Here is a 24,411-nt window from a genome sequence, read left to right as displayed (position 1 = left end):
AACAGAGTTGCATAGAGACCCATCGAATTATATATAGTAGCTACACAGAGAGCCATAGAGTTACAAAGAGATGGGTAGAATCTAATAGAGCAGTGGTTCTTAACCTGGGGTGCACGCACCCCTGGGTGTGTGCGAGACATGGCCAGATTGTTTTAGAAGGTAAATAATGGAAAACACAAATTAAGCACGGGCTCGTAAGTACAACTACTTTGTTTCATCAAACCCCTGTGTATTTATTAACATTATAAAAAAAAATAACGATTGAGAACCAAAGGGGTGGAGGGCTGCAGTAAAGGTGAAGAACCGCTGGCACAGAGCTTCACAGAGTTGCATCGAGACGCAGGAGACCACAGTCCAAGAGCCTCGGCAGTGGCGGCAGTGACGCCGCAGGGTGGAGGTAACATGCAAACCGGCCAGGGCAAAAGCAGAAACAACGTATTGTACACGAAAATCCAGTGCAGAACTATAAACAAGGCTTAGAAGCGTATCGACAACAGGGTCAAACAACAGAAAAACACTCCGGCGCGGACGTTCAAATTAACTGCAACGGTTTGGCCGGGCGATGTACAAGCTGGTAGTTTGTGTTTTATTACCCAGGAAAGCCCTCACCCGGGCCCCCAAAACGCTTCTTCAGGAGGATCCTGCACAGCCTTCTCACTCGGGGGCGACAATTGGAGTGTGCGTGTGTTGTCCAAATCGAGCAACTTGCCAGTTTTTTTTTATATTTCGCCGGTGGCACACGAACAAGCGAACAAGCGGCCGGGTCTCGCGAGCGACGTCCTGGGGTCGTTCGCATCACCAGCACGAGCGAGGCAAGACATCACGACGGGTGCATAACGGTTAAATTAACCAGGGTGGCCTGGCCCAGAGTTGAAACCATGGACACGGCACTGCCGCAGAGCCGTGTCGCCAAATTAGTGAGTGACGCGGGGTTTGTTATCGTGGAGGGTGACCTCCGACCTTCCCCCCCCCCACCATCGCTAGGCTACTACCCAAGATGCTGCGACTGCAGCTTTATCAACTCGGAGCGGTGCACGGCATCGTGGGTGGCGGTTCGCACAACCCTCTCTCGCTCCTCATTCGTCCGCTCATCACGCGCAATCGGCGAAGGGACCATTGCGCCAAGTGTTGCTTTGAGATTCATGTAGCAGGGTGGGTTGGGAAAGTGCCAGCCCTTCCACTCTGTGGGCCAGAGGGGCCACTCGAAGGGATCTCAGAAGGAGCTCTGCGATGTCCACTTCCGGCGGGCCGGTCTCTCTATGTGACAGGCCTGAATTTGAAACTTTCTTCATTTCGTGATGCGTGATGCCAGCGGCGCGGTCCGGACCGGACCGGATTCGGGGGAAATAGATGAAAGCGGTGGCTCCAGCGGCAGGGTACACGATGGGGAACCCTGTGCGCTGGCGGCAGTCGTCACGCAGCGAGACGCAGTGCGCCTCAAATCGTCGTCCGCGCACTCCCCAACACCGCGCCTACACCGCGCTTCCCTCGGTGGCTAGGAGATGTTAACTACCTCGCCTGGTATGCAGGAGGTCGTGGGTTGGATGCCAATCCCGATGCCTGCTGTATATTTGGAATCTGCGTCTCTCTCTCCCCGCGGTCGTGTGCATTTTTCTCCGGGTCCTCCGGGTTGTTCCCTCCACATTTAGAATCGACGTCACGCGTTTAGGGTATTTGGCTGCTTCTATAAATGTCCACGTGATAATTAGATACTTCTTTGGGCTATAATTTGTGATAGCCAGGTAGCTTCTGAAAAAGAGCTACACATCTCAGTGGGGCCTTACCTGGTAAAATAAACCGGTGATAAGAGATGAAACCACTCTCTCTCTGTGTCCTGTGCGTGTGTAGTGGGGGGCAGTGGCGCAGTGGTTAGCGCTCTGCGCTACCAACACTCACGACTAATAAGTGCATCTGAACAGATTCTGGGCCTCCTCTAGGTTGACTCAGACTTACAAACGCATACCTGGTGCAGTGTGTAAACATCACCACTGGGGAAACAAAGGCGGCCGGGCGTGGTGTTGGTCACCTACCCCCTCGCGTGCCGTGCCGGCCTTCATAGGTGCTACTTGCTAACAGCACTTGCCCCAACAGTCTGTTAAGGCTATATGGGGGGTCTTTGTCTTTGTGTGTGTGTGCTGTGTGTATATGTAGTGAGTTCAACTGAGTCGCAGACGTATACTTGGAGGCGACACGTTTATTTAACTCCAACACACGGGATAACTTCCCTTTAACAGAATAACAACCTATGGTGGTGACCACCAGGCTAACTACACTAATGTAATAACACGCTGGAGACGGCTTGTGGAATCGGTCCTTTTATTTCACTTCTTGCAGTTCACAAACACTCCCCGTTGCTGGCAGGCAACGGGAAGCGGGCAGACAGCCACCAGAGACGCACCACCACGTGGCACCCGGAGCCCCACTCGCGCGTGGCCTCTCTCTCTCTTCGTTCTGTGTCTGACCACGTGTCTCTCCTCTCTCCCCTTATTTAACGCCTGGGTCACTTGGTACACTCCAGCCAATCCTCAATAGCCTGCGCCGAATGTTCCAGATTCCCCATCAACTCCCGGGACCACGCCCCTGACTTGTCTTCCCATTGGCTGAGGCCAAGACCAGCAAAACCAATCACCTAGCTGACATCCCGTGATCACGCCGAGGCCATGCTCCTAGGCTCTCCCCCCATTGGCTGTAAAGCGGGACCGCCAAAGCCAATCACCACGTGAATCCGACATAGGCTCTTATTACATCACCCCCCCCCCCCCCCCCGGTGAAAAGTCAGCCGTCTCGGCTGGGAAAAGGGTGACAAGCCGATTCCATAAAATTGCTTAATTGGGCGTCAAAGACGCATTAACCATGAAGGGGCGAAATGGGCGTCTATGCGCCGAACAAAATTAAAATTCACCCATGAATAAACAGACATACATTAGGGCGTCCCTGCAGCGCGGTAACAACAGGGAAGGGACTGCAAGGCAATCAATGCTATCGAAACAGAAGAGATTTCGACCGCGTACGCGACGCGGGACCCTCTCCGCTTCCTGCGCACGGTCGCCTTGCCGCCAGATCAACAGGAGGTGGTTGGCATGAAGAAGAAGAAGGAGAATGTTCGGTTTCAGTCGTGTCCAGGGCAGGTCCCGTTGGAGGAGGGACGGCGGGGATCTCATGAGCCCTCAAAACCTGTTCATCTGCAGGGGGCACAACACAGCCCCGCTGGAGATCAACGGGCGAGGCAAGCGGAATATTCGGCACAGCAGACCCCGGCAGGTCAACAAGTGGAGATGAGGGATCGTCACGCGAACCAACGTAGGGTTTGAGTCGCGACGAATGGACGTACCACCGACGTTTTCCGTACTGGACGCGAACACTCTGTGGGTTCCGAATGTCCACCAACGTCACAGGCCCCCGCCAAGGCCTGTGCAATTTAGGGGATGTGCCCACCGGCACCTGAGGGCAGTGGAGCCATGCCAGATCGCCCACTGACCAGGGCATGTGGGTATGCGATCGACGCGCACATCTCTCGTTCCTTGCCTGCGTACGGGCCGTCGCACATCTGGCGGCCTCTCGCGCCTCTGTAACCCGTTCAAGCGAGTCCCGTACGTGATCAGGCAAGGAAAGGGACGGCTGTTTCCTCAGCGTACCCAGTTGTACATCAATGGGAGGTACGTTCTCACGACCATACATCAAGAAAAATGGCGAATATCCCGTGGACGCGTGCGGAACCATGCGGTATGCTGCTAAGACGCCCGGTATGTGCAAGTCCCAATCGGTCTTCTTTTCACTCACCGTGTGACAAAGCATAGCCGAAAGGGTGCGGTTAAATCGTTCCACCATGCCATCCGTTTGCGGATGGTAAGGGGAAGTGCGGATTTTCTTTGTGCCCAGCGCATCGCAAACCTCCTTGAGCAATTTGGAGGAGAAGTTACGTCCCTGATCCGTGAGCAGCCTCTCGGGTGCTCCTTTATCCATGACATAACCATTCACGAAAGCATCGGTGATGGACGCAGCCATCTGGTCAGGCAGAAGCCAGGCCATAGGCCATCGAGAAAAATATTCTACCCCGACCAGAAGGTATTTGTTGCCCCTAGCCGATGGAGGGAACGGCCCGAGGATGTCCAGAGCAACTAATTCGTTTATACGGGATACCTCAATGGAACGTAATGGCGGCACATAATGTTTCCGAGGCGGTTTCCTCTTCGCACAATCATGGCATGACCGGACAAAGTCGTTGACGTCTGCCGTCATGCCGGGCCAAAATAAATCTTTCTGCATTGCGGCCAAAGTTTTCTGCACGCCGAGGTGCATTAATTTGTCAGCGTGCAGAGCGCGAAGCAGGTCAGGGCGAAGGGATGTAGGCACGACCAGGCGTGGTCGGTCAGACAATCCATCGGTACACATTAATAGTCCCGCCTGGCCCCGGAACATCCGCCACTTCCATCCCGCCAAATGAGCTCTCGGTTTCCCGATCAATTTCCGCAGCGGAGCCAGAGAGGCATCGGCCTCCTGCTCGCGTAGCCAAACCGAGTGCGGCAGCCACAGGGTATCATCAGTATCCACTGGCACATCCTGGCTGTCCTCGTTCAACATCGCCCCCATAACCGGACAGGGCGAGGTAAGCGGCGCCCTGCAGCGGTGCATACCCATCAGACAAGTGCACGGGGGAATGGGTGGTAACCTGGAGAGCGCGTCCGCGTTGGCGTGGCGAGCACCCTTGCGGTACGTGATATCGAAGGAAAATTCCTGTAACGATTCCAACCACCGAGCCAATTGGCCTGATGGTTGGTCCAATTTCAATGAGTATTGCAAAGCCGCATGATCAGTGCGAACGAGGAATTTCCTTCTTTTGGCGATCGTGCATTTTGTTCGCCTGTACCGGCCGTAGCCGGTACAGGCGAACAAAATGCACGATCGCCAAAAGTTCCCGCCTTGTCACGCAATATCGTGTTTCTGCCGGGGACAGAACCCTGCTGCCGTATGCAACCACTCGTTCAACTCCGTCTTTACGTTGCGATAAAACGGCCCCAATGCCGATATCGCTAGCATCCGTGTCAAGGATGAACGGCTGGGAAAAGTCTGGGTAGTCGAGCGTAGGCGCCGTGGCGAGGTGATCCCGGAGCGAGTGAAAAGAGCGTTCCTCCTCCGGACCCCATTTAAACCTTTGATTTTTGCCCGTCAGCATATGCAGTGGTTTAGCCAGTGTGGCAAAGTTCTTAACAAACCGGCGATAGTAGGATGCAAACCCAATAAAGCACCGAATGTCGCCCACCGAAGTGGGTGTAGGCCACTCTCGGACACATCGCGTTTTCTGAGGGTCAGTGGACACGCCGTCCGAACTGACGATATGACCCAAGTAACGGACGGAGTGTTGCAAAAGGTGGCATTTCTTTGGTTTAAACATTAGGTCAGCCGACCGCATCCTCTGAAAGACAGTCTCCAGGCGTTGGAGGTGTTCCTCGAACGTGCGGCTAAAAACGATAATATCGTCTAAATATATGAGGCATGTCTCCCACTGTAGTCCCGCCAGTACCAGTTCCATCAGGCGTTGGAACATCGCCGGAGCCGCATTTAAGCCCATGGGTAACCGGTTAAACTCAAAGAGGCCTTGTGGCGTGCGGAATGCCGTCTTGGGTTTCGACGCGTCATCGAGGGGGAGCTGCCAAAAGCCCGAGGACAGATCGAGGGTGGAGAAGAATTTTGCCCCTGACAAAGTGTCCAATGAGTCATCCATCCGTGGTAAAGGGTATGCGTCCGCCACGGATATCTTATTCAACCGGCGGAAATCTACACAAAATCTCGTCCCACCATCCTTTTTCTTAACCAGTACCACCGGCGCGCCCCACGGACTGTTGGACGGCGAAATAATATCCGCCGCAAACATCTCGTCTACCACGCCGCGCACGTGTTCCCTTTCTGCAGGGCTCATGCGATGTGGATGCATACAAATCGGAGGTGTCGCACTGGTGTCAATATGGTGCGACAAAAGCGACGTACGGCCGAGATACAAATCATTTTTACTGAAAACGTCAGCATACTGTAATAACAACGAATGCAAAGCAGTCCTCTGCGCATTTGATAAAGATGAATTTTCCCCGCACAAGTCCGCGATCCACCGTTCCTGTGAACGATCGCGTGGCGGTCCATCGGTGGGTGTTTTAATTTGTGGCTTTCCGTCAAAAGTGGCGAAATCGGTAGTGGCGTGAGCCAATACCTATCCAGCTGGGACAACGACCCGGTCTGGCCCCCCATTCAACACCTGTATGAACGGGGCCTGACCCGGCCGTACGATCGTTTGGGCTGCCACCAAGGAAAAAGATTTAGACACCGAATTCGACGGGGATAATAACACACCCATCGTACCATCCTTAACCTGAAGGGGTTTACGGTAACGCAGCGGGATAAGCATTTGTGAGCCTGATGGAACTTCTACTGTGGCAGCGACCATGGCGTTAATAGCGTTACCCGGTTGCGAACGGGCCAGCAGGGAAGGCAGGAACGACATCCTACGACCCCCCGGCATTTCTAAACAATCCTGGTCGACCAGTATCTTAAGTGGCATGCAGCGCAAGAAATCGGTACTTAATAGGCATGGGACGGCCAGTGAGCGCGAGATCAACACCGATCCTTTGGCGGTAATATTACCGATAGCAATACGCACATCGACTTTACCGAAAATACCCATGCTACCCCCATTTGCGTCTACAAACGCGTCATTAACCCGGCAGATTCGCGACGTGGGAATAGACAAAAGATGAAAAATAACATCGGAAATGATGGTGGCAGACGCGCCAGTGTCCACCAAAATACGGACGTCGATGCCCTCGATGGTACCCCGTACCGTCGACGAACCTGACACCGCAGCCACAACCCTACGAGCCAATTTTTTCCATTGTGTAGTAGAGCGTGGTAATGACACCGAAGAATCACAATTATCATTGGAAGTGCAACTATGTGTGCGAGTGGATGAATGATGTGACACGACCTGCCGGGTGTCCGATTTGCGCCGACTCGCCCGAGGGTGTCGCGGCTCCGCGCCCGGTGGAGGAGATGGAGGCCCACTCGGTGGAAGCGGCGAAGGCAGAGGTCGGCAGCGGCAGTCGCGGGCAATATGGCCTCGTCGGCCACACTTGAAGCACGTGGCCGTCGTCGGCCGGCGGTCGGTCGACCCGGCCCCCGCACGTGGTCGGCTTGCATAGTCACCACTCTGGTCGCGCAGCCGCCGTCTCAGGATCCAGTGCGGAACAGCAGCCACCACCTCGTCATCGCCGGAGTCGTCGGAGCAGTGGACGACCCGTCGTGGAGACCACCCTAAAGGTGGGCCGTCGATTTCGGGTTTCCCCGTCCATGCCGCCATCTGATCCCAGTGCTTGATGTTAAATTTAGCGTCCAAGCAGCGCGCCACCCATCGCGATGTAAGCGGTTCGTGGCCGCATACCGGCAGCGAGATGTTGAATTCCTGGGACAGCTCCAGCATATGGGAAAGGATAAGAGGATCGAGGTGATCAGCCGTCGCGTCGGGATAAGCGGCCATGGCTAACGCCACCAGTGCCCCCCGGTAAGCCAAAGGCGACTCCTCTGATCCTCGACGACGTGACATACATTTTCTCGTAGCTGCCGTCTGCGGGTCGTAAAACTCCGCCATTTCCGCGAAAGCATCACGAAGCGTCTTCTTCTTGGATGCCGGGATGGATCGGAAGACCGCCAGGGAAACATCGTCCAGCAGCGTGGGCAGCGCTTCCAGTGCCTCCGCCTCCATCCATCGCACGGATCTGAAGGCCGACTCAAGGCGCCATGTAAAAGCACTCCAATCGCCCCCGGCGATAAATTCCTTAATCTGTGAAAGCCGATGTCCGCGGTGGCAGGCAGACGCCTCGTGCGTCTCCATTTGCGCTTCCCGCGTTCTGCGCGTCTCCGACAAAATGGCGTCCTGCGCCCACGTGGTGGCAGCCTCGCGCAAGATGGCGTCGAACGGCTCCGTCGCCGCCGCCCCGCCCAAGATAGAGGCCTCCCCCCGTGTGGCAGGAGAAATGGCGGACGTCGTTTCCCGCCTAAGATCCTGGTCCTCGGCATTAAGCTGAACCGCATAAGAGGACGCGACCGCCGTCACCAGATTGAGCATAATCGCGCGGAGTGACTCGATCTGCTCCGCCATCATCGTCCGCCCTTGAGATGGTTGCCTCTTCCTCCCGTGGGCAATGAGAGGTGTTGAGGAGAGCGGCAGCCGGAGGCAGAGGAGCCGTAGCTCCCAGCAGATCATCGTCGTCCATCTCCACAACTTCTCCGATGGAGGGTCGGGTGGGTTCTTCTTTCTGAGGTGCTTGGACATCTTGAAGATCGTCCAAACGGTCCCAGAAGAACTTCTGACACCAATTTAATAACACGCTGGAGACGGCTTGTGGAATCGGTCCTTTATTTTAACTTCTTGCAGTTCACAAACACTCCCCGTTGCTGGCAGGCAACGGGAAGCGGGCAGACAGCCACCAGAGATGCACCGCCACGTGGCACCCGGAGCCCCACTCGCGCGTGGCCTCTCTCTCTCTTCATTCCGTGTCTGACCACGTGTCTCTCCTCTCTCCCCTTATTTAACGCCTGGGTCACGTGGTACACTCCAGCCAATCCTCAATAGCCTGCGCCGAATGTTCCAGATTCCTCATCAACTCCCGGGACCACGCCCCTGACTTGTCTTCCCATTGGCTGAGGCCAAGACCAGCAAAACCAATCACCTAGCTGACATCCCGTGATCACGCCGAGGCCATGCTCCCAGGCTCTCCCCCCATTGGCTGTAAAGTGGGACCGGCAAAGCCGATCACCATGTGAATCCGAGAAAGGCTCTTATTACACTAATAACAATGTAACTGCTACTATGGAATGGGACCAACAGCTCGCGTCCAGGTCCACGTGTTGGAGACTCGGTAGAACGTAAAACGTTGACGAAGGTTTCTTCAGGATGAACAACAACAACGCCGGTCCCTCTGGGGACCCGGCTTATATTCTCTGCGGCGTGGCTGGCTCCGCCCTTGGCCACGACCACCTTCCAGAATCCTCGGGAAGGATCTGGATGCTCACCACGTGACCACCCCTAGCCCCCACTTGGGCCCCTTTGTAGACTTAACCGGTCACGTGTGCTCTCGGGTCAACCAGAGTGCCATGGCCTTTAGTAACCCCATTCCTACGGCCGGCACTCCCACACCCTGTCCTGTAGGGCTGGCACTGCACGCCAAGCGCGGTGCCATCCAGCGCTATCCATCAGCGCTCACCAGACTCCTCTAGGGCCGGTACTGCACCCACACCCTCGTGGTGTCCGCGGTGTCGTTACACCGCACGCCGGGCCTCTCTAGGGCCGGCACTTCACCCACATCACTGTGGTGTCCGCGATGTCGCTACATCGCATGCCGTGCCTCTCTAGGGCCGGTACTGCACAGTGACATCCCGCGATGTCACTACATCACCCACCCCCCATCCCCTTTCGCAGCACTCAGATGTCCCGGCTGTCAACTCCCCCTCAACAAAAGAACAAAACCCCTTAGTGTGCCTCAACAAATAAATACCCCAACCCATCTTTCTAATATGTACACTATATACAGAATATACATTAACTAACGGGGAAAGGGGACGGAAGTACAGAACAACAATAGGCAAAAACAACCGAAGAGAGAGGGGAAGAGAGAGAAAAAATAAAACGCCGTAACAGGCGAAACCTCGGGACCGCCTCCAGTACCAGCATCTCCCACCCTCACGTGTAACAACACCCGCAAGCACAATGAAGGCCCGGTTCAGCCAATAACCAATACGGCCTGCTGAGTGCGACAACCATCTGATGGTGTGGGAGCATGTGTGTATGGGGATCACGAAAACCGAAGAGTCTTTGATCGAGTCCTTGTGGCCGGGCCCCCAGGGGAGGTGGGCCTACTCTCCCTGGGGGTCCCGGGGGGAATTTGAAAATGTTCCGTCGAACTCGGCTCCTCACGAAGAGCAGTCGGCCGGGCAAATGGGCCTTCCTCTCCCGAATCTTGGTGAGACGGCGCAGGTGGCGGCCTTGAGGAACGTTAAACGCGCGGCACCTGACAGGATCACATGACTCCCCTCAGCGGGTACACACCTCAGCTCGCCAGACACATCTGACACTCAGCCCCTGCGTAGGGGAGATGGGATGAATTCACACGGTGCGATGAAAGGCTTGAGGCGAGAGGGATGCACACACCAACTCCGCTGACCCCAGAGAATTTGAACGCACTGGGGCCGAACGACCCGAATCACATCAACCGGCCCCCTCCAGGGTTTAAACAATTTGGATGACGTAGTCACTGGTACCTGGGGATAGTGCAGCCAGCTCTGTCACTTGGAGCCCACTCATGTGCAGAAAGACGGAAACCCCTCAGCCACTAATTTGCCAATTAGCGCGAATTGGAATTTTCTATGGAAGCCTCACGCACTTGCGAAAGCCTCTGAAGGGTAAAGCGCATGGATTTAGCCTTGTTTGGTGTGGCTCGTAATTGGACATCAATCGGAGGGTTGTGTTCTCTTCCATACATAAAAAAGTGGTGAGTAACTAGTGGACGCGTGAGGGGCCATTCTATAGGCAGCCAGGACCCCGGGAACATGCAAGTCCCAGTCAAGCTGGGACTCGCTGACCTGATGGCTCAACATAGAAGTCAGAGTCCTGTGCAAGCGCTCCACCATTCCATCCGTCTGTGGGTGGTATGGCAACGTACGCACTTTCTTTGTTCCCAACAAGTCACACACCTCCCGCAGCAATTTCAAAGAAAAATTCTTACCCTGATCGGTCAGAAGACACTCATCACATAGCCATCGAGGATTTCCTTGGTGATGGCCGCCACTGACTGGTTGGGAAGCGGCCAGGCCATCGGCCAGCGCGAAAAATATTCGATGCCCACTAGTACAAAGTTATTGCCACGAGGGGAAGTAGGAAATGGACCAAGAATATCAAGAGCAACCAGCTAATTTATGCGGGAAACCTGAATGGATTGCAACGGTGGACAACAGGGTTTAGACAGGGATTTCCGCCACGCGCACTGCACACACCCCTTCAATAAATTTGCGACATCTTTTTCCATGCCAGGACAGAAGAAGTCGAGTTTAAGTGTGGCTAGCGTCTAATGCACACCCAGGTGCAACAGTCGCTCATACACTGCTCAGATGACTTTACCCCGTAGGGCAGTAAGCACGACAATGTTGTAACGGAGCAAACCCTCCAACCCAATGCATGAGCAATCCGCCTCTGAGGATGACAAAGGCTACACCCCATTGAAAACCGACCGAACGCGATGCGTGAGGTGAATTCAGGGGCCGAGTGTGTGATGTTTCATGACTCGTCTTCGTGCCTCAAGAGGCGCCGTACACGCCGCCAACCCTTGATGTCGTTGCAAGAGCTGGTGCGCCTGGATGCATCATACAACCTTGAGAGAAGATAAATAGTCTTCGTCGACGGCCGGCATCACGATGTTGAGGTCCTTTGCCAACATCAATAATCTTTCAAGGACAAAATGAGTCGACTCCATCATGGTCCATCTTGGGGAAGGCCGCCTTCGCTAGCGCCAAAAGTGCGCTACGGAAGGCGAGGGGCGTCTTGGCCTTACCTCTCCTCCGCGCAGATAACTTATGGCGAACGTTTGACGGCGGTTCGTAGATAGAGTGCCTCATGACCTCCTTCTCGCGAGCCTTGCACACTTCGCATCACTGATTAGCACAGCTGGCTACGTACAGTGCGAAAGAAGTTCAACATACATTCTTCACGTGGCCTCAAAGTGCACCTAGCCTGGCACAAGTACCGTGGTGACGTCACCGCCACTTACAGTGAGGGAAAAAAGTATTTGATCCCCTGCTGATTTTGTACGTTTGCCCACTGACAAAGAAATGATCAGTCTATAATTTTAATGGTAGGTTTATCTGAACAGTGAGAGACAGAATAATAACACAATCCAGAAAAACGCATGTCAAAAATGTTATAAATTGATTTGCATTTTAATGAGGGAAATAAGTATTTGACCCCCTCTCAATCAAAATATGTATGGCTCCTAGGTGTCTTTTATACAGGTAGCGAGCTGAGATTAGGAGCACACTCTTAAAGGGAGTGCTCCTAATCTCAGCTTGTTACCTGTATAAAAGACACCTGTTCACAGAAGCAATCAATCAATCAAGATTCCAAACTCTCCACCATGGCCAAGACCAAAGAGCTCTCCAAGGATGTCAGGGACAAGATTGTAGACCTACACAAGGCTGGAATGAGCTACAAGACCATCGCCAAGCAGCTTGGTGAGAAGGTGACAACAGTTTGTGCGATTATTCGCAAATGGAAGAAACACAAAAGAACTGTCAGTCTCCCTCGGCCTGGGGCTCCATGTAAAATCTCACCTCGTGGAATTGCAATGATCATGAGAACTGTGAGGAATCAGCCCAGAACTACACGGGAGGATCTTGTCAATGATCTCAAGGCAGCTGGGACCATAGTCACAAAGAAAACAGTTGGTAACACACTACGCCATGAAGGACTGAAATCCTGCAGCGCCCGCAAGGTCCCCCTGCTCAAGAAAGCACATATACATGCCCGTCTGAAGTTTGCCAATGAACATCTGAATGATTCAGAGGACAACTGGGTGAAAGTGTTGTGGTCAGATGAGACCAAAATGGAGCTCTTTGGCATCAACTCAACTCGCCGTGTTTGGAGGAGGAGGAATGCTGCCTATGACCCCAAGAACACCATCCCCACCGTCAAACATGGAGGTGGAAACATTATGCTTTGGGGGTGTTTTGTCTGCTAAGGGGACAGGACAACTTCACCACATCAAAGGGACGATGGACGGGGCCATGTACCGTCAAATCTTGGGTGAGAACCTCCTTCCCTCAGCCAGGGCATTGAAAATGGGTCGTGGATGAGTATTCCAGCATGACAATGACCCAAAACACACGGGCAAGGCAACAAAGGAGTAGCTCAAGAATAAGCACATTAAGGTCCTGGTGTGGCCTAGCCAGTCTCCAGACCTTAATCCCTTAGAAAATCTGTGGAGGGAGCTGAAGGTTCGAGTTGCCAAACGTCAGCCTCGAAACCTTAATGACTTGGAGAAGATCTGCAAAGAGGAGTGGGACAAAATCCCTCCTGAGATGTGTGCAAACCTGGTGGCCAACTACAAGAAACGTCTGACCTCTGTGATTGCCAACACGGGTTTTGCCACCAAGTACTAAGTCATGTTTTTCAGCGGGGTCAAATACTTATTTCCCTCATTAAAATTAAAATCAATTTATAACATTTTTAACATGCGTTTTTCTGGATTTTGTTGTTGTTATTCTGTCTCTCACTGTTCAAATAAACCTACCATTAAAATTATAGACTGATCATTTCTTTGTCAGTGGGCAAACGTACAAAATCAGCAGGGGATCAAATACTTTTTTCCCTCACTGTATGTGCTGTGTGTATGTGTAGAGGTGTTACGCAGGGGGTGTTATAGAGTTGATACGGATGGGAAACAAACACACTGGGCGTGGCTATGTCTGTACGCGAGCAGGTGCTTACATCGACGTCCGCGCCGTTTAGCCTGGGGGGCTAATACGGTGCTGGGATCCCCCACGGCCCCACCCCTCAGGGGGGAGTTGCTATATAAGGCGGTGAGCCAGAGGGCTCGGGGTTCAGTGATCAGCTTTAACCAGAGAAGCAAGAAGACCTGCTAGATAAGCCCTGGGCCTCCCTTGGATCGCTGTCCTTCTCAGGACCGACCAAGGCCAGCCAGTGGCGTGGCCCCAAGAGCCCAGAGCCGATGCTCTTGTAAGAGCCGGTCTGGGAACTCAGGGTGCCGTAATCCCAGCTTAACCAGGGCTGGGTTAGCTAGCCTCCCCTAGCCCGATAGTGGAGGACCTAGGAATAGGCTAGCTGTAACATAGGTTGTCGATCTCCCAGTTAGACGGGTGGAGGGGCCGATACCCCTCCGAGTGTTGTATATCTCGGCCTGTAGATACAACTGTGTTGAATAAATAAGTGTGCCTCCGACTACGTCGTCCAAGCCTCCTTGTACCACACTACATCTGGTGTCAGAAGTGGTCTTCGTCCAAGCCTCCTTGAACCACACTACATATGCACTGTGTACGTGCTGTGTCTATGCACTGTGTATGTACTGTCTATGTGCTGTGTGTATGCACTTTGCATGTGATGTGTGTATGTACTGTGTATGTACTGTGTGTATGCACTCTATACATGCTGTGTGTATGCACTGTGTATGTGCTGAGTGTGTGCACTGTGTACGTGCTGTGTATGCACTGTGTATGTGCTGTGTGTGTGCACTGTGTATGTGCTGTGTGTATGTGTAGAGGTGTTACGGAGGGCTTAACAAACACACTGGGCGTGGTTATGCCCGTACGCCAAGAGGCGCTTACATCGACGTCCGCACCGTTCAGCCTGGGGGGCTGACACGGAGCTGGGATCCCCCACGGCCCCACCCCTCAGGGGGGGAGTGGCTATATAAGGCGGTGAGCCGGAGGGCTCGGGGTTCAGTGTTCAGCCTTAACCAGTGAAGCAAGAAGACCTGCTAGATAGGCCCTGGGACTCCCCTGGCTCGCTGTCCTTCTCAGGACCGACCAGGGCAAGCCAGTGGCGTGGCCCCGAGAGCCCAGAGCCGATGCTCTTGTAAGAGCCGGTCTGGGGACTCAGGGTGCCGTAATCCCAGCTTAACCAGGGTTGGGTTAGCTAGCCTCCCCTAGCCCGGTAGTGGAGGACCTAGGAGTAGGCTAGCTGTAACATAGAGAGTGGATCTCCCAGTTAGACGGGTGAAGGGGCCGATACCCCTTCAAGTGTTGTACATCTCGGCCTGTTATGTCCTTTGTGCTTAATAAATAAGTGTGCCTCCAACTACGTCGTCCAAGTCTCCTGGAACCTACTACATATGCACTGTGTATGTGCTGTGTGTATGCGCTGTGTATGTGCTGTGTGTATGCACTGTGTATGTGCTGTGTGTATGCATTGTGTATGTGCTGCGTGTATGTACTGTGTATGTGCTGTGTGTATGCACTGTGTATGTGTAGTGAGTTCCAGGGAGACTGACGACGGAATCGAGGCACACTCTTTTATTAACACAAGGACAGTACAATACTTGAAGGGGTAACGGCCCCTTCACCCGTACTAGATGGGAAACCACCCCTAGCACTAATTCCCCTGTCCTGTTCCCAGCCCTCCTCTAATAGTGCTACGGGAGGCTGTCTGATCCGGCCCTGGTAAGCACGGATCCCGGCACCCAGCTAAGCCGGCCTTGCTCTTACAAGAGCAGAGGTCCGGAAGCTCTTGGGGCCGCGCCGCTGGCTTGCCCAGCTCGGCCCTGACAAGGGCAGCGAGACAGGGGAGTCCCAGGGCCTATTCTGCCGGTCTTCAGACTTCACTGGTAAGCTTCTTCCACACTGGCCCCGAGCTCTCTGGCCTTTTATAGGGATTCCCTTCGAGGGGCGGGGTTATGGGGGATCACAAAGCCCCCATGGCCCCCACAGTGGTTAACGGATGTGGACGTGGATGTAGACACCCGTGTGTGGGTGCAGACACCCTTGTGTTTTCTCTCCGCCTTTCTCCCCGTAATAACCCCTACATCACCCCCCCTGTACAGCCCGCAGCCGTCTCGGCTGCAACAAACCCCTCAAAAACCAACAAGAAAGACTTAACACAGTCAACATGTGTGTGCCCCGTAACAATAACAAGAGTAACAACAACCGACGGTCCCCTATAAATACCCCAGCCCCAACATGCAACATATGTACAGAGTGTGGTTCCCCACCCAACAAAAAAAAAATATAATAATTTTCAAAAGGTGAGCGAGCCCCCCGGCAGCGGAACACGCGCGGGAAGCAACTCACAACAACCGGTGCGTCTTGGCGCGTGTCCGTGCAGCGGGCCCGTCACAAAGGCCCGACCCGGTAGGGCCGGCAACAGGTGTTGAAAATGCAGGTGCACGGCCCTCCGGCGTCTCGGACGAGCCAGCGCCGACCTCTTCGGGGGAGGCTGGCGGCCGAGAGGGCGTCAGGCCTTGGGCCCCTGAAGACGGAACAGTTAGCAGCGGATCAGAGGCTGGCAGCAACCCCACCCTCCAGGAGTCAGTGGACCTCCCACATGTTCGGCCATAGTCATGAGAGCAAGCATGTGGCACAAAGAACGGCTTCAACCGTGAAGGGTGTACGAACCACCGACGCTTCCCCCATTTAATGCGAACACATTGGGGCCGCACAACCTGCACAATTTCCACGGGGCCCCTCCATGGTTGCAACAACTTAGACGAGGTAGCCAATGGCACCTGGGGGCAATGTAGCCACGCTCTGTCGCCCGGGTGCCATTCGTGCGTGTGTTACCGGCGCGATCGCAACCTTTCATTCGCCTTCTGGCGAGAGTCAGAGTTTTGCATAGCCGCCTCCCGTGCCTCAGCCAACTTGAGGATATTAAAATTAACATGGTCCGCCAACTTGGACTTAGCGTGTGGTGTGGCAATTTTCAGCTGGGTCGCGACAGGCGGGTCAACTTCGCGGCCATACATTTAAAAAAATGGCGAGAATCCGGTCGCCGCGTGAGGAGCCATCCTGTAAGCTGCCAGAACTCCTGGGATCTGAAGGTCCCAATCGGTTTGGGACTCAGATACCTGGTGGGACAGCATGGACATAAGAGTCCTATGCAGACGTTCTACCATCCCATCCGTTTGTGGGTGGTAAGGGGAAGTACGAATTTTCTTCGTACCAAGAAGCTCACACACCTCGTGTAAAAGGGAACTAGTGAAATTATTTCCCTGATCGGTCAGCAACCGTTCCGGAGCGCCCTTGTCGAGGACATAGCCCTGGACAAAAGCCTCCGCAACGGCGGCTGCCGACTGGTTGTCGAGGGGCCAAGCCATAGGCCATCGCGTGAAATATTCCACGCCAACCAGTAGGTACTTATTACCCCTAGGCGTGGAAGGAAACGGCCCCAAAATATCAAGAGCGACAAGCTCATTAACCTGGGTGACCGAAATAGACTGGAGCGGTGGGCTGGCTCCCCTTGCTGGCGGCTTCCGTTGAGCACACTGGGTACAAGACTGCAACAGATCGTCCACATCCCTTGCCATGCCCGGCCAAAAGAAATTAAGCTGGAGCATGGCAAGGGTTTTATGGGTGCCCAGGTGCAGGAGCCGCTCATGAGCAGCCCATACAGCCCTACCCCAGCCTGTGGCGGCGGATCGTTCCATCCCAATGCATGAGGAGGCCCTGGCACAACCCCCATGAGTCAACGCCCGACTTCCCCTGACCGGATCCTTCCGCGCGACGCCGTAGCGCCAGGATGGAAGTATCCTCCATTTGGAGGCGCCCCCACTCCGCACCTGACAAGCCCAGTAGGGAATCCTTCCCTCCCATATCAATAGGGCCAACGCCCGAAGGAGCCTCAACGGCGGCCGCAAGGACCCGATCCTGGCCGTCGCTCGCCGATTTGCAATGCCCCGAGCCCAAGAAACAAGTGCAATCTGAAGTGACCGGCAGGCGCGACAGGGCATCGGCATTAGTGTGGCGAATCCCCTTGCGATATGTTGTTTCGAAATCGAAATCCTGAATGATCTCCAGCCATCGGGACAACTGCCCCGATGGCTGGTGAATACGCAGGGCATACTGCAATGCCGCATGATCTGTACGGATGGTGAAATGCCGGCCGTACAGATATGGCCGGTACTGTTGAATAAAGAAAACAATAGCCAACAGTTCACGGCGGGTGACGCAGTATCTTTGCTCGGCAGGAGACAATACTCTACTACCATAAGCCACAACGCGCTCCACGCCACCCACAACTTGGGAAAGCACGCCCCCAATCCCCGTGTTGCTCGCGTCCGTGTCGAGCACGAAAGGTAGAGAAAAATCGGGGTAACTCAACGGCGGGGCCCCCACCAAGGCGTCACGAAGAGAGTTAAAGGCGACCTCCTCTTCCGGCCCCCAATGAAATTTCACCCCCTTTGCCGTTAAGGCATGTAACGGCTTAGCGATGGAAGCGAACTCCGCGACAAACCGCCGGTAATATGAAGCAAAACCGATGAGTTCAAGTTCAAGTTAATTTATTAGGTATAGCCCTGTGAGCCATTCGGCTCTTGAATCGGGTGCAACCGCAACAAACAAAAAACAAAAACATGAACAAAAAATATCTTAAAGTGAATATGTGACTAAGTGCAAACAGAAAATCCAAGAAAAGACAGCAAAATATTGCAGAAAAAAACACCGTACACCAACGCTGATGAAGCTCCTAACCTCCCCCACCGAGGTGGGAGTCGGCCAGGAGCTGACACAACGCGTTTTGGCGGGATCGGTTGAGATACCTGACCGTCCAACGATGTGACCCAAATATCTTACAGATTCGCGTAGCAAATGGCACTTTTGTGGTTTGAATTTCAAATTAGCTGCGCGCATTTTGAGAAAGACGGCCCGAAGCCTATCAAGATGTTCCTCGAATGTCTTACTAAATACGATCACGTCGTCTAGGTAAATCAAACATACCTCCCATTGCAAGCCAGCGAGAACCAATTTCATCAGGCGCTGGAACGTTGCGGGAGCGGAGTGGAGCCCCATAGGCAACCGATTGAATTGGAAAAGGCCGTGCGGCGTTCGAAAAGCCGTTTTGGGCTTCGATTCATCATCCAAAGGAAGTTGCCAAAACCCTGACAGCAAATCCAAGGTGGAGAAGAATCGTGATCCAGCTAGGGCATCCAGAGATTCGTCCATTAGAGGAAGCGGGTAAGCATCGGCCACCGAGATTTTATTCAACCGCCGAAAATCAACGCAGAACCTTAGGGACCCATCGTGCTTTTTAACCAATACTATGGGTGCACCCCAAGGGCTGGTCGAGGGAGAAATAATGTCAGAAGCCAACATGTCATCTACAGCCGATTTGACATGATCCTTTTCGGCGGGACTTAACCGAAAAGGATTTTCGCGGATAGGAGCGTTGTCACCGGTGTCAATATGGTGGTGCAGAAATTTTGTACATCCGATATCATATTTGTGCTTACTAAAGACGTCGGAAAATTCTCGCAAAAGGGTACGCAATTTAGCCCGTTGTGAGTCGGATAGGTCAGGTGTCTCAGCACAAAGTGCCTCCAGCCAACCCTCGTCATGGTCTGACTGCAGTTGCGGCTGAGAAGCGGTGGCCACCTGGCCAATGATCGGCGTTTCCGCAGGTACCGGAATCGCATGTGCGAACATGGTTCCCTGGGAAACCACCGCCGTCCGTGTCCCGACTTTGAGGACCGCGATAAACGGGTCCTCATCCCCTTTAACAATAGTCTGGGCCGTCACCAAATCTGGCCCATTCACCCCGGCCTTAGACGGCCCCAGCAAAATGCCCTGGTCTGAGACCCCTTTAGCGAACGGTCGACGCAACCGCAGGGGCACGAGCATCTGTGCCCCCGGGGGTACGCGCACCATTCGAGCAACGAGCGCCTGTACCGTTGCACAGGCTGTACGCAAGGCAGGGGTGGAAGGCAGGAACGTTATACGTCGGCCCGATGGAAGCTCGATGCATCCCTGGTCAATAAAAATTTTGACAGGCAATTTGGCCAAAAAGTCTGTCCCCAACAGGCACGGAATTGCCAGAGAGGAGGAGACCAACACCGGCCCAGATAATTTAATGTCCCCGATAGAAATTTGCGCTCGAATTTGGCCGATGATACCTAAGGAGCCCCCGTTTGCAGCATAACACGGTATGTCGACGGGGAGCAATGGGCGACTCTGAACGGGCAGGATATTATAAATCAAATCGGAAATGATAGTCGCCGATGCTCCCGTGTCGATCAATACCCGTACCTCCACCCCATCAATGTGCCCCGTGACAACGGACGACCCTGCCGACGCAGCCACAACACGGTGAGCCAACTCGGACCATTGGCCCGGTTGGAGCGCCCTCCCCATCAAGCCGCGACCCGACGCACCAGCACCCGAACCCCGAGAATCGTGTGTCGGGGCATGTGAGAAAGAAGTGGGTGTGCGTGCAGGCCGAACATGTGGGGTGCCACGACTTGCTGGAGGATGTTGTGGAGGCTTTTGAAGAGGGCCGTCCTCAGCCCCAGTTCTTGCTCCGCGCTGTCGAGGAGCCCGGCATCCCGAAGCCACGTGGCCCCGGAGGCCACAGTTGTAGCACACGACGAGTGCTCCAGAAGACTTCGGCTGCTCTCGATGGCTCGGTGTGTCCCGAGCCGGTCGCCCGCCAGACCGCCATCCCGCAGAACGGCCCGCAGCGAAGCCCCCCTCGGATTCGGAGGTGGTTGCCGCCACGGTGTGTCCCGCAGCTGCCTTGTTAGCCTTCCTCCGCTGGGAAATCAGATTGGCATGAATGTGCCTTGCAGCCCGTAATGACGACATGTCCGCATCATCCTGCGCCAGGATGACGAAGTCCAAATCGTCGGCCAACAGCAAAAAAATTTCGGCCACCATCGCATCGACCCCTTCCTCGTCCATGCGCGGGAAAGCCGCCTTCGCCAATGCCAACAGGGCCTTGCGGTACGCGAGTGGTGACTTCTTGTTGCCCCTCTGCCGCTCGTAGAAAAGCTGGCGACAATCGGAAGGCGGCCCATAAACCGTGGCCAGCACCTGCAGCGCCGACTGAAGCGTGGAGCGTGCCGACCTGGGTGCAGCGGTGAGGGTGCCAAGGGCGTCGCTATCCAGCATCGCCGGAAGAGCACGCAGCGCCTCGTTGTCCGTCCACCCAGCCATTTCTTGGTGGGCGAGGAAACGGCGCTGAAACCCACCCCAATCGCCGCCGCTCGATACGAACTCCTGCAGGGCCGGCAGGCGTTGCTGAAATGTCGGCTCTGTCTCCGATGATCGCCCAGCACCCGTACCGTGTCCATGAACAGTATGGAAAGCAATGGCGGACCCTAATGGAGGTCGTGCTGTCGGTGACGCGCTGGTTTCAGCTTGGTCGGTGCTGTCGTCCGCTGGTGATGACCTGGCGACCGCTGATAGGTAGCCACTGCGACCCGCCCCCGCCGATGACGTGGCGCACGCTGGTTGGGCCCCGCCGCCCGCGTGACGAGCTGGGGCCCCTCCCTCGGCTCCTACTGTACCCGTGGCGGGAAGTTCAAGCCTCCGGCCCATCGCAAAGGCGGGAGTTTCTGGCGGGCGCTGTCCGTCTTCCTGCTGCGCCGCTCCCCCCGGCCCCAGGCGAGTTATCTGCTCCAGCATGGCGGCCGCTGCATATAGGAGCTCCGCCAGTCGGGAGTGGGCTAACGCCAACTCATCAGCCGACGTCCCGACCCCCTCCGACTGCCCTGCAGGTGGTGGAGCCGGCAGCGGTTGGCCAGGTACGTCGGCGGCGACATCTTGCACCGCCTCTCCCTCGCTGTCGTCTTCTCCGGGGTCTTGGGCACGAGTCGTCCGTCTCGTATCCATGCTTTCGACCACTTCTGACGCCAGATGTAGTGAGTTCCAGGGAGACTGACGACGGAATCGAGGCACACTCTTTTATTAACTCAAGGACAGTACAATACTTGAAGGGGTAACGGCCCCTTCACCCGTACTAGATGGGAAACCACCCCTAGCACTAATTCCCCTGTCCTGTTCCCAGTCCTCCTCTAATAGTGCTACGGGAGGCTGTCTGATCCGGCCCTGGTAAGCACGGATCCCGGCACCCAGCTAAGCCGGCCTTGCTCTTACAAGAGCAGAGGTCCGGAAGCTCTTGGGGCCGCGCCACTGGCTTGCCCAGCTCGGCCCTGACAAGGGCAGCAAGACAGGGGAGTCCCAGGGCCTATTCTGCCGGTCTTCAGACTTCACTGGTAAGCTTCTTCCACACTGGCCCCGAGCTCTCTGGCTCCCCGCCTTTTATAGGGATTCCCTTCGAGGGGCGGGGTTATGGGGGATCACAGAGCCCCCATGCCCCCCCAGTGGTTAACGGATGCGGACGTGGATGTAGACACCCGTGTGTGGGTGCAGACACCCTTGTGTTTTCTGTCCGCCTTTCTCTCCGTAATAACCCCTACATATGTGCTGTGTGTATGCACTCTATACGTGCTGTGTGTATGCACTCTGCATGTGCTGTGTGTATGTACTGTGTATGTACTGTGTGTATGCACTCTGCATGTGCTGTGTGTATGTGCTGTGTATGCACTGTGTATGTGCTGTGTGTATGCACTGTGTATGTGCTGTGTGTATGCACTCTGCATGTGCTGTGTATATGCACTGTGTATGTGCTGTGTGTATGCACTCTGCATGTGCTGTGTGTATGTACTGTGTATGTGATGTGTGTATGTACTCTGTATGCGGTCCGTGTGTGCACTGGTTGGGAGGCGGGAAGCAGTTTGGGGCCAATATGCATCAGGTCGTCAAAAACTTGTTTTCTGCCAAATATCGACGGAGGTGGCTTTCCACCAACGTGCAACAGCTTCACCTCCTGGGCTCTTTATTTGGTAATTTTCCTGCGCGAGATGTCTTCACAACAAACCCGACACTGCTGGAGTATACCAGCTTGCTGGTGGTGCCTGGCCAGCGTGGCTGCTGGCTGCCGATCATCTGCACAGTGTCTGTACACCAATCCCTTGGCTCCCTCTCTCGGCTGAATTTGGAACTTCATTCGCGGGCCGCTTTCGGAAGCCACTTGCGCCTGCGGGCTGGGGGGTGGGGGGTAGCAAGGCTGGATTATGGACCGGGCCAATGAGGCCAGTTCCCTGGGGCCTCGGACAGCCAGAGGGCCTCCAAGCCTCAGGCCGCACGCGGTGCGTGGCCCAAGACTTCCGAAGGAAGTAGAACGCCAGGGCCCTCAGTGCGCACAGCGCAAGCTGACCACTAGGGCCCTGGGTGTTTATAGCGTGAGCTCACCACTTGGGCCCCCCAGACCCTCGGCACCTACAGTGTGAGGTTCCCTGGCCCCTCCGCGCTTCAAGCGTGAGCTGACCACTCGGGCTCCCGGGCCCCGCAGCGCTTACAGTGTGAGTTGATGACAGTAGCCCAGAGGCTGACGAGTTTTTTTTAACATGTTGCAGTCACTGTACACATTTTGCTCTTCATCCACACACAGATGGGGGAAAATCTTTCGGAGGACAGATGTCAGACTGACATTAAAATCGCTGTCCAGTGCTCGGTGGAGTGCTCGGGCAGAGTCAACCAAGGCACTGTGGAGAAATTACACCCACATCAGAGCGGCCTTCGGTGGTATGTGCCATGATGATAATGAGAAAAGAGATACTCGAATTGAGGCCGCTGGACTCTGTGCTAATTGGACACCTTAGAGATGGTGTTCATGGCACATTTCTGGGACGTCATACTTGACCGGTTCCACGCTACAAGCATGCACCTACAGGAAAGTGACATTGACATCTCTGTAGTAGCACAGCTTTTGTCTTCGTTGAGGGATTTAAGCACGATCTTCAGCGAAAGAGAAAATGCAAAACATTTGCAGATGAGAGCTCAGAGCCAGGTGACACTTGAGGGGAAGGAGTTCAAAATAGAGAGATTTTATGTGGTCATTGATAAGCTAGTGGCATGCCTTGAATATCGCTTGGACGCTTACAAGCGTTTGACCAGTCTCTTTGTAGTTCTGTTTATGTCAGATTAGGTGTCTAATAGTGATGTCATAGTGGAAAAGGTAAATTCACTCTCTGATGCATATTCATCAGACCTGGACATGAACTTTGCCAACGAACTCCTCCAATTCACGTCTTTCATGTCTGACTCTGAGGGTGAGAAGTGCCCAAATAAATTGTTTGAGACGTTTGAGTGTTTCCCAATGTTTTCGTGGCACTTCGGATTTTTCTAACTTTCCCAGTGACAAACTGCCAGAATAAAAAAAATTAGCTGTGGAATAGCATGTTGCCAAACACGTCTCAGCTCATTGTCCCCTATGTCAATAGAGTCAGACCTTGTCAGACAGCTAGATTTTGACAATCTAGTGAATGATTTTGCGAGGAGGAAGACAAGAAAGACACCAATATAGGAAAGCGGGGGGGGGGGGGCTCCAAAAGACATGTGCCCACTGGCCTCATGGGACCATGATCCGGCCCTGGGGGGGGGGGGGTGGTTCGGCAAACCAACAACAACAAGAGACATTTTTCATTTCATAACGAATTCGGTAAAAAGGTTTTTAAAAAATCAATAAGTACATTTTTCAAAAAGCTGCGATGTGTGAATACGAGACAGCGATGATGGTCCTTCAATAAATAACAGTCATGAAGTGGTCACTTAAAGAGACTCCCATGGTGAACTGGACTCCCATGATAAACTGGACTAATATGGTGAACTGGACTCCCATGGTGAACTTTAGTTTTGCAAGGAGTGGCCGATGCCACCACGACGCATTCCCCAAATGAGTAAATTTGCGCGTGCTCACAGCGGCCCATTTTTTTTGTGAACGACACCACGAGGACGTTTGACGTCCACCGCATAGTGGACAGCGCCGAGTATCCAACGGTTGACGTGCGCCGAAGCGTCAACCGGGATGGGCGGTCG

General features: G+C 54.3%; 1 long non-coding RNA gene across 1 annotated transcript; it reads right to left on the bottom strand.

Annotated features, from left to right (window-relative positions):
- Positions 1 to 2,299: 2,299 nt before the first annotated feature.
- LOC144726215 (uncharacterized) lies at positions 2,300 to 23,901 on the bottom strand. The gene is made up of 2 exons (XR_013587250.1): positions 15,835 to 23,901; positions 2,300 to 3,182 (listed from the first exon to the last, which is right to left on the bottom strand). It is a non-coding gene; the product is annotated as an uncharacterized LOC144726215 (long non-coding RNA).
- Between the last annotated feature and the right edge of the window lie 510 nt (positions 23,902 to 24,411).

The sequence above is a fragment of the Lampetra planeri genome, chromosome 23 (assembly GCF_965212315.1).
Source record: "Lampetra planeri chromosome 23, kcLamPlan1.2.h2, whole genome shotgun sequence".
Taxonomy (NCBI): domain Eukaryota; kingdom Metazoa; phylum Chordata; class Hyperoartia; order Petromyzontiformes; family Petromyzontidae; genus Lampetra; species Lampetra planeri.
Note: the sequence above shows the minus strand (reverse complement) of the source record. Positions and strands in the feature narration are given on the sequence as shown.